Below are 20,748 nucleotides of genomic sequence, written 5' to 3'. Positions count from 1 at the left end.
AAACACAAGTACTTTTTGCTACATTTGATTCTTGAATGGATATCTTCTGAAGCTCGTTAAACACCAACATGAACTGACCGCATTTTTGTCTTTGTCATTGACCTTCTTTTTATGTCCCCCACCACTATAGTGGGGGACATATTGTTTTTGCCCTTTCTGTTGGTTGGTTGGTTGGTTTGTCTGTTGGTTGGTTTGCGCCAACTTTAACATTTGCAATAACTTTTGCAATATTGAAGATAGCAACTTGATATTTGACATACATGTGTATCTCATTGAGCTGCACATTTTGAGTGGTGAAAAGTCAAGGTCAAGGTCATCCTTCAAGGTCAAAGGTAAAAAAAAGTCAAAGTGGCGCAGAAGGGGGCAAACACATTTCTTGTTGTTCTTGTTTTATTCTTAAAATACTCATGACGACAAACGTTTTTGGACTGATTCACTGATTCAGAAGGCTCAAATTCTAAGTTGACCCAAAATGATGCTTTTCGTCTCACATCGATACCGCATGCTACAAATCTTTGATACTTGCATGGATGTTATCTTTGAAAACTATAAACATACCCTCATCACCTGACCTTATATTTGACATTGACATTTATATTCCTTTGGACGAATTCATTAGTTCAACATTCTTGGTCAACCCTATTTGACGTTTTTATTAACATTATTAACATTATTACAACTTATGTAAAGCTTACTAAAAAGCATTGATACTTTTATCAAATCTTCAGCACACTGAATTGTATCAGTCTTATGAGACTTATTCATAATCGCTAATTAATTATTGGCGACGAGGCTTCCGATCAGGCCCCTTGTTCACTAAACTTTTTACTGACATTGAAAATTGATTTCAATTGGCTTTGTGAACACGGGGCATGGGCATCAGCATCTTGTTTAAATTATCTGATCATTTTTATTATCTCATAGACTCCACATCTGGGTGACGTTGGTCGTCCGTGTAAAGGCTTGACATCGGCAATCTGGAGATGTTACAGCGCTATGATCCAAGCAGTGATACCAGCAAGTCCAAGTACTTCACTGACAATGACACCGTAGGCTTCTTTATAGCCAAGTTTGTGAATGTTAAAGATTGAAATCAGACAAGATGTAAGCTTTACGATGGTGTAGCAATACAGAATGTCTGTAAAATGTTTTTTGAGATCCTCGGGTCATGTTATTAAACCTTTACAAATCACATTGACTTGATTGTACTCCTTTACATAATCAAATAAAATTACAGACCATTCTTCTTAGGTTCATGTTTTAACCTAAGATACTGATGCGCAGTTAAAAGCATAAAACCTTAACAGCTTGCGAGTTATATATATATATATATTTATATATATATATATACAGTGTCCCCCAACAAGGGTTTCACATGGGAGGTGTCCCCCAACAAGGGTTTCACATGGGAGGTGTCCGCCAGCAAGGGTTTCACATGGGAGGTGTCCCCCAACAAGGGTTTCACATGGGAGGTGTCCGCCAGCAAGGGTTTCACATGGGAGGTGTCCGCCAGCAAGGGTTTCACATGGGAGGTGTCCCCCAACAAGGGTTTCGTATGGGAGGTGTCCGCCAGCAAGGGTTTCACATGGGAGGTGTCCGCCAGCAACAGTTTCACATGGGAGGTGTCCCCCAACAAGGCTTTCACATGGGAGGTGTCCCCCAGCAAGGGTTTCACATGGGAGGTGTTCCCCCAGCAAGGGTTTCACATGGGAGGTGTCCCCCAGCAAGGGCTTCACATGGGAGGTGTCCCCCAGCAAGGGTTTCACATGGGGGGTGTCCGTCAGCAAGGGTTTCACATGGGAGGTGTCCCCCAGCAAGGGTTTCACATAGGAGGTGTCCCCCAACAAGGGTTTACATAGGAGGTGTCCCCCAGCAAGGGTTTCGCATAGGAGGTGTCCCCCAGCAAGGGTTTCACATGGGAGTTGTCCCCCAGCAAGGGTTTCACATGGGGGGTGTCCCCCAGCAAGGGTTTCACATGGGAGGTGTCCCCCAGCAAGGGTTTCACATGGGAGGTGTCCCCCAGCAAGGGTGTCACATGGGAGGTGTCCCCCAGCAAGGGTTTCACATGGGAAGTGTCCCCCAGCAAGGGGTTCACATGGGAGGTGTCCCCCAGCAAGGGTTTCACATGGGAGGTGTCCCCCAGTAAGGGTTTCACATGGGAGGTGTCTCCCCAGCAAGGGTTTCACATGGGAGGTGTCCGCCAGCAAGGGTTTCACATGGGAGGTGTCCCCCAGCAAGGGTTTCACATATTTGCACTGGATCCACACTCTGTACATCTTGATCTGCCTCCCTCTATTCACCTGCAGTCTGCGATCTACAAAGTTCTGTTTCTTATGGAGGCCTGCTTTGCCCATGATTTCTCGAAGTTCGTCTGAAAATAGTCAATCCCCATGAAAAATACTGAAAATCGGAAGTTTCACACAATGCAGACTCAACCCCTAAGAGATTATGAATCCTGAAATAACAACTGCAAATGAAAGAAAAAATTTGGGATTAAAAGCTTTAAATATTTTTTGTTTAATTTACATGTAAAGATCGGTCCAAAGAACATGGCTTGTCTAATTTCAAAATCACCTTATTTTGCTCTTATTTTAAAATAGAATAAAACATCAATTTAATACATGTAAATACTAATGGGTTCTACGTTAACCGCTTTGTTTCTCCGACTATTTTTCAAATATGAACAAAGTGATCCTCACGCTGCATCAACAGAAGAGAACCTTACTACAGCATCATTTCCATGATCAAAATTTCTCTGTCATCTTTCAACAAACCGAAACACAATTTTAACTGGAGCTAGAGCTATGTCAGATTTTCCAACAAACATGGCAGAGATATCCTGTATCGACCTGACATGCACTTTACAAGAATCATTTGGACTAGAAAAATCAGGCAAAAGGTTAAAATACATTATTAGAGAAATATTCATTTTAGCAATATTTATTTCCGTAATAAAGTGTTAATACTTTTAGGCTCGTTCTGCTTAATGCACAAGCATAAAAAGTTGTACCAGATTAGCCTGTACAGTCAGCACTGATTTTGAAGGGACCACTCTTTCCGCCTAGAATTTTTATATATAAGAGACTACCTTTAAAGAAAAAAATCCATACAAGTGGAGACTCGCAACTGATTTGCACACATACAAAGTTTTTTAGGAGTGAGGCTCAATTTTGTATAAAGCACGAAGGTTCCAGTAAAGACATTACTATTAGTGCACCCTAACCCTAAAGCACGAAGGTTCCAGTAAAGACGTTACTATTCACTAGTCTGTTTACAGACCTTGATTGAAAAAATAGACTCTAGTCCCATCTCCTCGCGCGTAGAAATTCTCACCGAGACAGCGACCTGCAATACAGCCAACTCACTTAATGGATCTAATAGAAAAATTGAATAAAACAAACAAACCTACAAACAATTAAAAAGGTGACACATTCTGCTTTAAATAGCTTCTGAATATTTCTTAGAAAGTAAATGCTCACCTGAGAGTATTTTTATGCTCAATATCAAAAAATAATATTTTGTTAAACTTTGAAAAATGTGCAGTACAGCATTCAGGTCATTCGCAAGGACCTTCCTTAAGCAAGGCTGCAAATAAGAAACCAATATTATTATCATTATGTTTTTAAACCAACTGGAATCATTTTTGAACTCGTCCAAAATGTAATTGGGAACAAGAGTGCCAAACTGTCACAAGATACGCCCGATTGAAGGTTTTGGACAACTTGATAACATTACCATGACCCATATTTGAACTTGACTTAGATATTGTCTAGACACAACTTCTGACCAAGATTGGTGAAGATCGGATGAAAACTACTTCAATTAGAAAGCGGACACTGCTGTGGACGCCGCCCGCCTGCCCACTGTCCGCCTGCCGCCCGCCCGCCGCCTGCCAAGGTTGAAACTATAATACGTGTTTTAAAACGGGCGTATAAAAATGCCTCATCCCCTGGTGGCCATGTTTATCAGCCAACAGGAACTATTTTCGAACTCATCCACTATATCATTTGCATGAATCTTCTGACCAACTTTCATGAAGATCGGACAACAAAAGTGGCCTCTAGAGTGATAACAAGGGAAATGTTGACGCCACACAACGCACAAAGGAGGAAAGACAAAAGGCAATCACAAAAGCTCGCCATGAGCACATTGTGCTCAGGTGAGCTAAAATGGTGAAATGCAACTGATTATGTCAAATTAAAATAAATGTAATAATCAAAGAAACTCTTTGAGCCATGTTCCAGGAAAAATGGGCTTTATGCATGTGCGTAAAGTGTCGTCTCAGATTAGCCTGTGCAGTCAACACAGGCTTATCAGGCACAACACTTTCAGTTTGTAAGGAAACTTTCATTTAAAGGAAGTCTCTTCTAAATCAAAGGTGAACAAGCTATCTGGCAGTTCTTCAATGATCACTTCATCCATTTGAATGTTCCTAGTCTTGCAGATATTGTGCAATACACCACAACACAAAATGATCCTGAAATTTAATTAAAATTTTTAGTTATTGGAGCAAGTATTTTACACAATTTGTCAGGGTATATATTGTTCTAATTCATTGCATGTTAATGTTGACTCTTTTAACAATTTATATATTTGAAACATGAACATATGTTAACACAAATTTTGTTTCTAAATCAATATATGGTGATATTACATGCATACAAAGGGATTACTAGGTTATTGTTGAATACAGAGAAGTTTTTCTGAATTATTGTACTGTGTAACTTATAGTACCTGTATTTGTTAAAAAATAATGCAAATAATACTAATGCTACTACTTTTAATAATAATAACTGTAATTCAGTTCAGAATCTGGTGTGTATGCATAGAGAAAGAGCAAAGTAAATGTGTCAAAAATGATGAAAGTGTTCTATTTAAACAAGCAGCTTCTACTTTTTTGTCAAATGGGTGCTGTAAAACATGTAATTCTTTAAAAATCATGAAATGACATGCTTATAATTAACTATTTGAGATCAATTTACTGTGCATTTTTACTTAAATTCAATTAGTGATATTTCATACAATAAAGGGTGTTTAAAGTTGGTGGCACAGTTAGTTGTTAAAAACACCATGGATCTGACCGTTTCCAAACTGAACATACTTGTATGCTTTGAGTGGCTGCATTCTTATCTCCCCATGAAGCACACCCCATCTTCGTTTCAGCTGCCCTATCCCTCTCTCCACCACAGACCTGGTTCGTTTATGAGCACTGAATTTATAACAAGAAATAACATAAAGTTTATATTACCAATAAGTACTACTGGGTTAAAAGTTAGTCATGTGCAGTGTATGCAATATTTTCGAATATCTTTATCGACCAACAGATATATTTTTATAGCCATGTTATCCAAAAATGTGTAATTTGGTTCATACATGTTGAAGTTAAGTTGATGTTCACCATCAGGCCGTAAAAATGGGGTCAAGAGCCAGCGTTTACAGGGGTAGCCCGAATCCCCCAACAAGTATTGGTGTCTTTCTTGCTCAACGTTGTCCTCCATGAACTGGTACACTCCACTGTTACGAAGGATTCGGGCATCATGCACCGAACCCGGCCATCTTGGAACAATATCTCTTATATGGTAGCTAGCATCAAAAATGATCTGTCAAAAGAAACAGTAATGTGTATAAACGTACACAAAGTAAATTGTCATTGAAAAATAATTTTAGAATTAAATGTATATCAGTTATTACTATTGGAAGGGCGTTAATAAATAATGGAAAAATTGAAGTTTGAGGAGTTAAACCTTTCAATAAATTATTTTTATATGACCCAAACACCTATAAATTATATTTTTTAGTTGAGAATTTAAACTACACCAGCGATGAATGATTTTTCTAACAAATAAAAATATGTTTGTATTTTTTTTTAAGCTGAACATTTACAAAAATACATATCAATATTGAAGTCCAAGTGATATGCAAGTATGTTACTGTTACTGTAGTTCATGTATGCACGCCAATGTAAACATTTTTTTATAAGCAACTACATACAATGACGCTCTATTGGTCATTGTTGGCTTGGGTACTTCTCACATGTACCCGGGTACTCTTAAGTAAACTAACATAGTACCCCGGTATTGTAAATATACTAAAATGTACCCGGGAATTTTAACGCTAAATCGGTGGTTGTCGACTATTTTTTTTAATTAATTGTGTTCGCATTTATGTCAATTTTCTGTTTAATGGCCTCTATATTATCGGAACTAATACTCAAAAGGCATGTTGATGCAGTTTTTTTAAATAGAAGTTTGTTTAAGATAAAAAATTGAATATCGTTTAACTGTAATCGATAGCACGTTTTACTACGTCTGTTTTAGGAGGAAATACAACTTAGGTACAGTATAATATCGACTGGGTACGTTTAAGTATATTTACTGTACCCGAGGTACATGTACGTATACTTAAGTGAGTATGCGAGGTACATGCAAGTTAATACTTACCGAGCCGACAATGACCAATCAAGCTACAATGACAAATAGATGTGATATATATAATAAGTGGTCCTTATGTAATGCAGCCAATGTGTAATCTGACTAAAGAAGAAAACACGCACGATGTAATGCATTATATTATACTATAATATATATTGTTAATATGAAATCCGTCTTTCTAGGAGCATGGCATATACAGTTTACCTGTGTGTTAATGGAGTGGTACCCCATTCTATTGACATATTGGGGTTCATCAACTGTTTGTGCCTGTATCTGTATATGTGTTCCATCTACAATCCCAATAACGTTGGGAAAGCCAGCAACATTAAAAAAGTCCGTTTTCTGTTGTCTGACATCCCATAAAGTTGTGGGCAGACAAATGTATTGCCTTACAATTTCAGGCAGTGTCAGGGCATCGAGTACTGCAGTAATCGACCGAGAGACTGTTGGTTGACTTACGGCATTGATGTCACCGTCATTGAGTTGTATGCTTGATGAGGCAAAATAGCGCAGTGTTAATAATATGTTTTCAATGCTGTTGAGACTGTGGTTTCTTTGAGTTTGGGGAGATATAATATGCTCAAGCTGCTGGTTTAAAAATAAAATTCCATCTCTATCAAATCTGTATCTTTCAATTAATTCAGTGTTATTAAATTTATCTAAGACATCTACACGTTCACGGAAGTTTCTTCTTGGCATTCTGCAATAAAATGGTTTACAATTCAGCAGATGTTGTCATGTAAAACTAAACATAGATTACTATAGATAAACAGTACCTGTTTGATGAAACTAATATAAAGGCTGTCAAGTTGACACTCATCATCAAGGTTGACACAAGTAAGATTCATGCTCCCAGGACCATGGGTCAATATATCGGACAGATGGGATTTCCACTGGATATTGATATTTATTAATCCAGTTCCAACGCTGCCCAAACACAAAATTAAAAATTATCTCAATTCTTCGACGTCAACTTCTAGTTCGATTTTAAATGGTGAACAGTCCGGATGTACGAAAAGCATACCGAATCTTTTGATGACTTATTTCACAAACAAAAGAATGGTTCACGTTATCATACACCCAGACATCGTTTGAACCAAACAAACACAGACATTTGATCAAATAGGTTGGTGTATATTTTGGGGAAACACTCTTTTCCATTTTCCTGATTCCATTGGCTGTTTCGATTGGCTGTTTCGGCTATGGAAAATAGTTGTATGGCCATAGACGAGAAAGACCGGTTATGGAAGAGAAAGACCGGTTATAGAACATTTAGTTTTAGAAAGACGTAGGAGGACTAAAAGATAAAAAGTAAATAGTAATAACATAAATTTCATTCTTAAATACGAATGAAATTATATGTACTGGTACTAGTCTTCTATCTGCAATGGTCAAATATGGATGTGTTTGGTGTACTTAATAAATAAATAAACTACACGTATGGTTTATAAGTTTAATGTACATCGATAATAAATATATAATCAGGCAACTTGATAGTGCGCCTGCATGTGATGAGCGCTACTGCAAGTCGACTATGGCCACAGTAAATAACTATTAAAATGACAACATTGCTCATTTCTTCAAGTCGACTATGACCACAGTGAATGACTCTGCAAACGAAACAATTTTTCGTTACTGCAAGTCAAATATAGCTACAGTAAATGACTCTTAAAATGTCACCACTGTTCATTAATGAAAGTCGACTATGACCACAGCAAATGACTCTTAAAATGACACAATTGTTCATTACTGCAAGTAGACTATGGCCACAGTTAATCACTCTTAAAATGACACCATAACTGAAAGTCGACTATGGCCACAGTAAATGACTCTTAAAATTACACCATTCTTCATTACTGTAAGCTGACTATGGCCAGGGTAAATGACTCTTAAAATGACAACATTGTTCATTTCTGCAAGTCGACTATGGCCACAGTAAATGACTCTTAAAATAACATCATCGTTCATTTTTAAAAGTCGACTATGGCCACAGTAAATGACTCTTAAAAAGACACCATCGTTCATTACTGAAAGTCGACTATGGCCACAGTAAATTACTCTTAAAATGTCACCATTGTTCATTACTGCAAGTCGAATATGGCCACAGTAAATGACACTTAAAATGACACCATCGTACATTACTGCAAATCGACTATGGCCACAGCAAATGACTCTTAAAATGTCACCACTGTTCATTACTGCAAGTCGACTATGGCCACAGTAAATGATTCTTAAAATGTCACCATCGTTCATTACTGCTAGTCAACTATGGCCGCAGTAAAAGACTCTTAAAATGACACCATCGTTCATTACTAAAAGTCGACTATGGCCACAGTAATGACTCTCAAAATAACACCATCGTTCATTACTGCAATTCGACTATGGCCACAGTAAATGACTCTTAAAATAACACCATCGTTCATTACTAAAAGTCGACTATGGCCACAGTAAATGACTCTTAAAATGACACCATCGTTCATTACTTAAAGTCGACAATGGCCACAGTAAATGACTCTTAAAATGACACCATCGTACGTTACTGCAAGTCGACTATGGCCACAGTAAATGACTCTTAAAATGACACCATCGTTCATTACTGCAAGTCGACTATGGCCACAGTAAAAGACTCTTAAAATGACACCATCGTTCATTACTAAAAGTCGACAATGGCCACAGTAAATGACTATTAAAATGACACCATCGTTCATTACTTACAGTCGACTATGGCCACAGTCAATGACTCTTAAAATAACACCATCGTTCATTACTGAAATTCGACTATGGCCACAGTAAATGACTCTCAAAATGAGACCATCGTTCATTACTGCAAGTCTACTATGGCCACAGTAAATGACTCTTAAAATGACACCACCGCTCATTACTGGAAGTCCACTATGGCCACAGTAAATGACTCTTAAAATGTCACCACTAATCATTACTGCAATTCGACTCTGGCCACAGTAAATGACTCTTAAAATGACACCATCGTTCGTTACTGAAAGTCGACTATGACAACAGTAAATGACTATTTAAATGACACCATTGTTCATTACTACAAGTCGACTATGGCCACAGTAAATGACTCGTAAAATGACACCATTGTTCATTACTGCAAGTCGACAATTGCCACAGTAAATGACTCTTAAAATGTCACCACTGTTCATTACTGCAATTCGACTATGGCCACAGTCAATGACTCTTAAAATGACACCATCGTTCATTACTTCAAGTCGACTATGGCCACAGTAAATGACTCTTACAATATCACCATCGTTCATTACTAAAAGTAGACTATGGCCACAGTAAATGACCCTTAAAATGCCACCATCGTTCATTACTAAAAGTCGACTATGGCCACAATAAATGACTCTTAAAATAACACTATCGTTCATTACTGAAAGTCGACTATGGCCACAGTAAATGACTCTCAAAATGACACCATCGTTCATTACTGCAATTCGACTATGGCTACAGTAAATGACTCTTAAAATGACACCATCGTTCATTACTGAAAGTCGACTACTGCCACAGTAAATGACTCTTAAAATGACACCATCGTTCATTACTGGAAGTCGACAATGGCCACAGTAAATGACTCTTTAAATGACACCATCGTTCATTACTGCAATTTTACTATGGCTACAGTAAATGACTCTTAAAATGACACCATCGTTCATTACTTCAAGTCGACTATGGCGACAGTAAATGACCTTAAAATGACACCATCGTTCATTACTACAAGTCGACAATGGCCACAGTAAATGACTCTTAAAATGACACCATTGTTCATTACTGCAAGCCGACTATGGCCACAGTAAATGACTCTTAAAATAACACCATCGTTCATTACTAAAAGTCGACTATGGTCACAGTAAATGACTCTTAAAATAACACCATCGTTCATTACTGAAAGTCGACTATGGTCACAGTAAATGACTCTTAAAATAACACCGTCGGTCATTGCTAACAGTCGACTATGGCTACAGTAAATGACTCTTAAAAAGACACCATCGTTCATTTCTGAAAGTCGACTATGGCCACAGTAAATGACTCTTAAAATGTCACCACTTTTCATTACTGCAAGTCGACTATGGCCACAGTAAATGACTCTTAAAATGACACCATCGTACATTCCTGCAAGTCGACTATGGCCACAGTAAATGACTCTTAAAATGTCACCACTGTTCATTACTGCAAGTCGACTATGGCCACAGTAAATGACTCTTAAAATGACACCATCGTTCATTACTGCTAGTCGACTATGGCCACAGTAAATGCCTCTTTAAATGACACCATCGTTCATTACTAAAAGTCGACTATGACCACAGTAAATGACTCTTAAAATAATATCATCGTTCATAACTGCAATTCGACTATGGCCACAGTAAATTACTCTTAAAATAACACCATCGTTCATTACTAAAAGTCGACTATGGCCACAGTAAATGACTCTTAAAATGAGACCATCGTTCATTAATAAATGTCGACTATGGCCACAGTAAATGACTCTTAAAATGACACCATCGTTCATTTACTACAAGTCGACTATGGCGACAGTAAATGACCCTTAAAATGACACCATCGTTCATTTACTACAATATAAAGAAGTGAAACTCCAGCTGCTGGAGCAGTATTGAATTTTCATTAAAACTAATTAGTTGGTCCTTTATTTAAGGCAAGTGCCCAAACAGTACAAAACAGCACAATACAGAACAATACAAACCAACATAAACACAAAATATGAATAAAGCTGGGGTCACCGCCTTGGAACGGTCAATGCAAAGCATTGGGGGTTTAAACATGGTCATAGAGCGCTCAACCTCACACTTGGCCCAGCAATATTCATAATACATTTAAGTGTAAATAAAATTTAACGTCATAGCATTGTAACTCAAATTAAACAATAATAAAAGGGAATTAAAACGCATTCAATTTAATTACTATTTAATTACTCAATTGCATTGAAGATACAAGAGTAACAGAATTACAACTTTATGACGAACGATCAAATAAAACTATTAACAATTGTCAACTACATTCCTTTTTTATAGAAAAGATTTGAGAATATAGAATCATATAGTTAATATCTCAGATAATCATCGCGCAAATACAGGAAGAAGCAGCAATAATGGGTGTAAAAATTCCACATTACATAGCTTGGTTGTTGATGTGACTGCTAAACAAATTAAAAATAATTAAATCAGACAAGAAACGCCTATCAGAGAGAAAATATAAATAAAATGGAACGTTATAAACCCAATGACCTATGCATGTAGATTACAACTTGGAAAGTCGGTCGTATGACGTCACAAAAATCCATAATGACATAATGACGTGAACAAATTCCAAGGGCAGTACTAAATAAAAATATTAATGGGGCTGTGCTACTAATAAAACAAGTTTAGGTGATTTAATATTAAGAAGCAAATGAATAAAAATGGTAATTCTATTAAAGCGACATTATTGGAATCAAACAGTATAAAGGTGTTTTGACAACAGAAGACAGAAATGATTTGATGTACGATTTGAGTCCAAATGTAGTTTACATGCAGATTTGTTCATACGACACAATGACACAATTTTATTAAACAGTGAAAAATGCCTATAATGTAGTATTCATGCAGATTTGTTCATACGACACAATGACACAATTTTATTCAACAGTGAAAAATGCCTATAATATCACTAATGATTCCAAATTTTAAGGGAAGAAAGATATAGTGAATCGAAAACCATCAAACACGTGTTTTTAAGTACATAAGCATCGTATCCTTTTGATAAAAACAAGTTAATTAAATTGAAAAGTTTAATATGAACATTTGGTTTAACATATTTTAATTTGCGGACACGCTTCAAAACATCTCCGTAAAATGATGGATGGGAGATTCCATTATTTAAATGCCATTTTAAAGAAACATTATATTTTGAAATTAAATCACCATACTTAGAGTAAAATCTAGCAAATTTATTTCTTAGGTTATGATACAAAAAGCCTTGTTTTAGCAATTTTTTAGTTAATATTAGATTACGATCATTAAAATCTTTAATACACGAACATGCTCTGGCATAACGTACCAACTGCGAAATGTAAATACCATAGGAAGGTCCTTTAGGGATGTTGCCATCTAGAAACGGAAAATTTACAATTTCAAAGTTAAAATCGTCCCGTTTGTCGTATAAACTAGTTTTGATCAAATAATTATTAATAGTTAAATGTAAGTCTAAATACGCAGCGTCTGTATTGGATATACACGATCTATTTAAGACTAGTTCTTTTGGGTAGATTTTGCGAATATATTGTTCAAATAATGGATTATCTAAATTAAGTATGTCATCAATGTACCTACTAGTAAGGTTAAAACAATTAATCAAATCTATTTGCTTAGTTTTAGATAATTCTAACATAAATTCGCTTTCATAACAATATAAAAAAAGGTCAGCTATAAGTGGCGCACAATTAGTACCCATAGGAACGCCAATAATTTGTTTAAATATTTTACCATTAAATTCAACAAACAAGTTATCCAAAAGAAAAGTAAGTGCTGCACAAAAGTCAAGACCAGTCCAAATGATGTAATTATCTAATATCTGATTAGTAAAAAAAAGCTGTTTTAGTGTTTAAAGCTAGATACAAACATTTCTCTCTAGCAAAAGTTTTTTCAATCAAAGAAACAAGTTTGGATTTTATTAAAGCGTGAGGAAGCGTTGTATATAGTGTCGAAAAATCATAAGTACTTACCTGTGACACCTTATATTTTTTATTTTCAATTTTATCAATAACTTCTAATGTGTTTTTTATTGACCAAAATAGGTTAATATTACTATTTTCATAAACTTTATTACAAAATTTAGCTATATGATATCTAATAGCACTCAATGCAGATGTAAGATACACTGATAATTGTTTGGTGGTACAAGACACTGAATTAGCGATAAAACGACTTTTATATGGCGTCTTATGTAATTTAGGTATCCAGTAAAGTGATGGCAATTTCTTGTCAGTAATATTGAATATTAAATTTAACTTTATGCATTGGGCAATATGATCGGTAATAATTTCATTAGGTTGCTTATTGTACTCACAATATGATGTAGTTTGTGAAAGTTCTTGCGAAATAGTTTGAACATAAAACACTCATCATATTATGATAACATTATTAGCAGCCTTATCAGCAGGAACTAAGACGAATTTAGATTTTAAGTCTTCAAGCAATTTACAGAGATTTTGTTTATTAAATTTAGGTGAATGTGGTAGGGCCAAAGGATGTGTATCATAAAAACATATTTTATTCATGGCCATACTAAATATTTTTGTTTTCCAATCATTGAGTGCAGTAATTTCAGCATTTTCCTTCCTGCACCATTTAGTGCAATAATCATGTAAGGATGTTACGATATTCTTAATGCAGTCATCAAAATCAACAGGAATAGGCAGTCTATACTTAGGGCCTCTGCGTAGCAAATTTCTAAGGTTTTTATTTTGAATGAAATTAAGGTCCCCAGTAATGACATGTCCAACTGGACCATATATATATTTAGAACTAGTACAGTCACATAATGTAGGACAATTTCTTATTACATTTATATCTGTGGAAATAGAATTATAATTAAAATTGATATTTCTTACAGGTTTACTATATTTGTAGCAAATAAGTGGTGATTCAGTATTGCGGAAATAAGGGGGAATCAACCGACGTACATTTTTATCATTGAATATTTTAGGAAGGTCAATTAAATCAAGACCTTTGTTACAAAACTCAATTTTGATACGATTTCTTGTTTTGTTAAGTACATTTTCAATAAAAGGTTTAAGATAGTAGTCAGTGAAAGATTCAATAATACAAGCACATTCATATAGAGGGTCAGAATGAAGTAAAATAAGTTTTCATTCCTTATCAATATGCGCCAACGAAGAAACAGAAAGAGAGCAAAGTGCACTTAGTAATTTATGTTTACCCCCATTTTGTAATACTGTGTAGCAATCATTTAAAGAAAGCAGACGTTTAAATTTACGCCTTAAGTTACCATTTTTCCTAATGCCATGTGAACGTTTATTTCTTAGACGTTTACTAAACAGAGAAAATGAATTAATCCAAATTAATCGATTTATTTTTAGAAATTGTTCCAACATTTAGAATATTATCATTTAATCCAAGTGGGTAAGCTGATTGCAAACGTTTAATCCATTCAAATTCTGACATGCACCTTGGTTTTAATTGGCACTGACTAGAAATATTATCATTAAAAATAAGTTGCTCCACATGTTGAATTGAAATATTTGTTACGCTATGACCTGTTTTATTAAAGTGCTGGTAAATGAAGTTATAAAATTTATTGTTATTTTTAATTTTTTAAAAATGTTCCCTAAAACGTGTTTTAAGTGATCTACCCGTCTGCCCAACGTATTGCGCTCCACAACAGGGTACATTTCAAGTAATAACATAAACCACATGCATAGAATTTCGTGAGACATCGGATTTAATATTAACTGAAAATTTGCGGTTATTAACCGATGAAAGAATAAAAGAGGACATATTTAAAAACTTGCAACATAAACACTTCCTGGAGTTGCACTTATTTATTGTAGGATACCGATTACACGGAGCTTAATTACGCTGCGAACTAGAACCCAGCCGCATTGTACCTCCAATGAAAGATGTTCGAAGTAAACTTAATTTGACAGTAGGTTTAGAAAAAAGTAATTGTCTATAATTTAACGGCAAATGAATACTACGTGTAATCGGAATTCTCAATGGTGAGAGAACAACTTTCAGGTTTTTTGTAATCAATCTGTCCATAGGTTATTTATTTGGCGAAACCGCCAATCTTATAATCACATTAATACACATTGCCAATTCAACATACATAAAAGAGTAAGAGGCAGCTTGTCAGATAATGGTCTGTAAAAATTCAGGATAACCTGCAGAACTCTCAATTGATGAACATACACGTTTACTTTATAAGTACAGAGAATGTATAAGAATCTAAGTATAAGAAAGGTCTTAAACAAGGTTTCTTAAAAAATAATAAAAACACAATACCGCCACCAGCCTCTGAAGGCTGAAAATATAACAAAATCGAAGATATGTACGGGGATACACGCTACTGCATCCACGCAGCACACATCAAACTGTTGTGCTATGCAATATAAAGAAGTTAAACTCCAGCCGCTGGAGCAGTATTGAATTTTCATTAAAAACAATTAGTTGGTCCTTTATTTAAGGCAAGTGACCGATTGCCCAAACAGTACAAAACAGCACAATACAGCACAATACAAACCAACATAAACACAAAATATGAATAAAGCTGGGGTCACCGCCTTGGAACGGTCAATGAAACCCCCAATGCAAGTCGACAATTGCCACAGTAAATGACTCTTAAAATGAAACCATTGTTTATTACTGGAAGTCGACTATGGCCACAGTAAATGACTCTTAAAATGACACCATCGTTCAATACTAAAAGTCGACTATGGCCACAGTAAATGACTCTTAAAATAACACCATCGTTCATTACTAAAAGTCGACTATGGTAACAGTAAATGACTCTTAAAATGACACCATCGTTCATTACTTACAGTCGACTATGGCCACAGTAAATTACTCTTAAAATGTCACCACTGTTCGTTACTGGAATTCGACTATGGCCACAGTAAACGACTCTTAAAATGTCACCACTGTTCATTACTGCAAGTCGACAATGGCCACAGTAAAAGACTCTTAAAATGACACCATCGTTCATTATTGCAAGTCGACTATGGCCACAGTAAATAACCCTTAAAATTACACCATCGTTCATTACTGCAAGTCGACAATGGTCACAGTAAATGACATTTAAAATGACACCATTGTTCATTACTGCAAGTCGACTATGGCCACAGTAAATGACTCTTAAAATAACATCATCGTTCATTACTAAAAGTCGACTATGGCCACAGTAAATGACTCTAAAAAAGACAACATCGTTCATTACTGAAAGTCGACTATGGCCACAGTAAATGACTCTTAAAAGGGCACCACTGTTCATTACTGCAAGTCAACTATAGCCACAGTAAATGACTCTAAAAATGACACCATCGAACATTACTGCAAGTCGACTATGGCCAGAGTAAATGACTCTTAAAATATCACCACTGTTCATTACTGCAAGTCGACTATGGCCACAGTAAATCATTCATAAAATGACACCATCGTTCATTACTGCTAGTCGACTATGTCCACAGTAAAAGACTCTTCAAATGACACCATCATTCATTACAAAAAGTCGACTATGGCCACAGTAAATGACTCTTAAAATGACACCGTCGTTCATTACTTCAAGTCGACTATGGCAACAGTAAATGACTCTTAAAATAACACCATCGTTCATTACTGAAATTTGACTATGACCACAGTAAATGACTCTCAAAATGAGACCATCGTTCATTACTGCAATTCGACTATGGCCACAGTAAATGACTCTTAAAATGACACCATTGTTCATTACTGCAATTCGACTATGGCCACAGTAAATGACTCTTAAAATGACACCACCGTTCATTACTGGACGTCGACTATGGCCACAGTAAATGACTCTTAAAATGTCACCACTGTTCATTACTGCAATTCGACTATGGCCACAGTACATGACTCTTAAAATGACACCATCGTTCGTTACTGAAAGTCGACTATGACCACAGAAAATGACTCTTAAAATGACACCATCGTTCATTACTACAAGTCGACTATGGCCACAGTAAATGACGCGTAAAATGACACCATCGTTCATTGCTGCAAGTCGACAATTGCCACAGTAAATGACTCTTAAAATGTCACCACTGTTCATTACTGCAATTCGACTATGGCCACAGTATATGACTCTTAAAATGACACCATCGTTCATTACTGCAAGCCGACTACGGCCACAGTAAATGACTCTTAAAATGACACCATCGTTCATTACTACAAGTCGACTATGGCCACAGTAAATGACGCGTAAAATGACACCATCGTTCATTGCTGCAAGTCGACAATTGCCACAGTAAATGACTCTTAAAATGTCACCACTGTTCATTACTGCAATTCGACTATGGCCACAGTACATGACTCTTAAAATGACACCATCGTTCGTTACTGAAAGTAGACTATGGCCACAGTAAATGACCCTTAAAATGACACCATCGTTCATTACTAAAAGTCGACTATGGCCACAATAAATGCCTCTTAAAATAACACTATCGTTCATTACTGAAAGTCGACTATGGCCACAGTAAATGACTCTTAAAATGACACCATCGCTCATTACTGCAATTCGACTATGGCCACAGTAAATGACTCTTAAAATGACACCATCGTTCATTACTGAAAGTCGACTACTGCCACAGTAAATGACTCTTAAAATGACACCATCGTTCATTACTGGAAGTCGACTATGGCCACAGTAAATGACTCTTTAAATGACACCATCGTTCATTACTGCAATTCGACTATGGCTACAGTAAATGACTCTTAAAATGACACCATCGTTCATTACTACAAGTCGACTATGGCGACAGTAAATGACCCTTAAAATGACACCATCGTTCATTGAATACAAGTCGACAATGGCCACAGTAAATGACTCTTAAAATGACACCATTGTTCATTACTGCAAGTCGACTATGGCCACAGTAAATGACTCTTAAAATAACATAACACCATCGTTCATTACTAAAAGTCGACTATGGCCACAGTAAATGACTCTTAAAATAACACCATCGTTCATTACTAAAAGTCGACTATGACCACAGTAAATGACTCTCAAAATGAGACCATCGTTCATTACTGCAAGTCGACTATGGCCACAGTAAATTACTCTTCAAATGACACCATCGTTCATTACTGCAATTCGACAATGGCCACAGTAAATGACTCTTAAAATAACACCATCGTTCATTACTAAAAGTCGACTATGGCCACAGTAAATGACTCTTAAAATGACACTATCGTTCATTACTTACAGTCACAATATGGCCACAATAAAATGACTCTTAAAATGTAACCACTGTTCATAAGTGCAAGTCGACTATGGCCACAGTAAATGACTCTTAAAATGACACCATTTTTTATTACTGGAAATCGACTATGGCCACAGTAAATGACTTTTTAAATGACACTATCGTCCATGACTGCAAGTCGACTATGACCACAGTAAATGAATCTTAAAATGACACCAGTGCTCATAACTGCAAGTCGACTATGGCCACAGTAAATGATTCTTAAAATGACATCACCGGTAATTACTTCCAGTCGACTATGGCCACAGTAAATGACTCTTAAAATGTTACCATTGTTCATTACTGGAAGTCGAATATGGCCATAGTAAATGACAATTAAAATATCACAATTGTCCATTACTGCAAGTCGACTATGGCCACGGTAAATGAATCTTAAAATTACACCATTTTTCATTACTGTAAGTCGACTATGGTCACAGTAAATGACTCTTAAAATGTCACCACTGTTCATAACTGCAAGTCGACTATGGCCACAGTAAATGACTCCTAAAATGACACCATCGTTCATTACTGCAAGTCGACTATGGCCACAGTAAATGACTCTTAAAATGACACCATCGTTCATTACTGCAAGTCGACTATGGCCACAGTAAATGCTATCTAGGTCCCTGTGGTATACAAAACGTGATTTTCCATTGTCACATCGACGGTGGAAGACAGGTGAGCAATGGTTTCATAGGATTTCTACATGTTCTAGTTGTTACAATATTGTAAAAGAAAGTCATATATATTTTACTCTCCATTGGATCATATAAGTTCAGAGGAATTTGGTCGAAGTTCTATCGCCATTTCATTCCGATCTTTTTATATATATTTCAGTGACGTTTTGTGGTTGCAAAACCATTGCAAATTTATTACAAACGTAGACGCGGCACCAAAAAGTTCCATCGGATAAGGATTTTGCGTTTTCACGTTAGAGGTATTAATTCATACATTACTCTCCGTTGCATGCCTATTGATTATCATATTCAAATATTAATGCACAATTTCATTAATGTATTGTCATACTCTTGAAACAGTGTACATGCTATAATCATTTGGTTCTTTTTTATCAGTTTTTTCCTTATGTAATTCAGGCACTGACTGTCGTGGAGAAAAACATCCAAGATACCTTTTCAGAAAACGGGTAAGTTGTAATTGTCATAAATAAGGTAGCTTTTCTGCAATTAAATTCAAGGCACTGATATACTAAGCTTCTTCAAAATGTGCGTTAATGCTTACAAAAACTGACTTTAACAGCAGAAAAGCTTTGTGAACGGCGTAGTATTCGAACTCGGTCTTGCCACCGAAACCTATGTGTGACGATGTTGTGGAATTGGTCTTGATGCGTCTGTTACTTGCCCAAAGTCAAGAGCTACTTCGAATTCTATGAGCTCCGAACGAAATAGATAAACTCTATATGAGAAAGTCGTAAAGACCAAAGTATCGCAATGATCCGGTTGCATTACGAACAGGCACTTAGTACAGTACAATGCCTAGCAATGGCAACTGTATATTGCATAAGCGCTTGGAATTCAAAATACCAATTATATTGAAAGCTATCTGTGTTCCCTTATTTATATAACCACTTTATATTTAGGATAAGAGCCGAAATATTTTAAATCAATCAACGATAAAAGTCGAGGTTCGATTGTAAAGAAAAAATATGTGTTATTCGCTTATTCACAATTTCTCCTGACAAACGGTACCAAACACAATGTAAAACTTTCCCTTTCTTTGATTTCATACAAATTTCACAAAACATGGGAAATTGATTGCTTACTTAAACTGTCAATAATGACGACATTTACAGGAACCACCCTTTGGTAAAGCTCGTAGCTAACGAAAAGCTGAAATCAGCTTTCAAGAAGAGCAAAAGGTATTTCGTATTATATATTTTTTTATTGAGTATTGATCTTTTTCATGAACTATTCCAGTCAGCCATAACATAATCATTGGGCCGTTTACAATGGATTTAGAAAGTGAAAAATAAACATAATCTTGCATATGACCGATTTTGTAAAGGTTAAAAATTAGTATGTAGAAATATCTAAGGTCGTGCTCGATCGAGACTGCCATCAACATTTGTTAAAAACTTAACTTAAACTTATACAAATTAAAACCAATACCATTTCTATATTGAATTACAGACTAGTTTCATCGTATACAGAATCCGTCCTCGTCAAGGAAGCGTGTTCAGTGATCATGCAAGAGGTATAGAGTATGGTCTTTGATTATTTTTAGTAACAAGTATTATCTTACAATAATATATACGTTTTCAAAACATGATTTTATTTATAAGAG

This window comes from Dreissena polymorpha, chromosome 3, assembly GCF_020536995.1.
Source record: "Dreissena polymorpha isolate Duluth1 chromosome 3, UMN_Dpol_1.0, whole genome shotgun sequence".
In the NCBI taxonomy this organism is placed as follows: domain Eukaryota; kingdom Metazoa; phylum Mollusca; class Bivalvia; order Myida; family Dreissenidae; genus Dreissena; species Dreissena polymorpha.
This window is presented reverse-complemented; position numbering follows the sequence as displayed.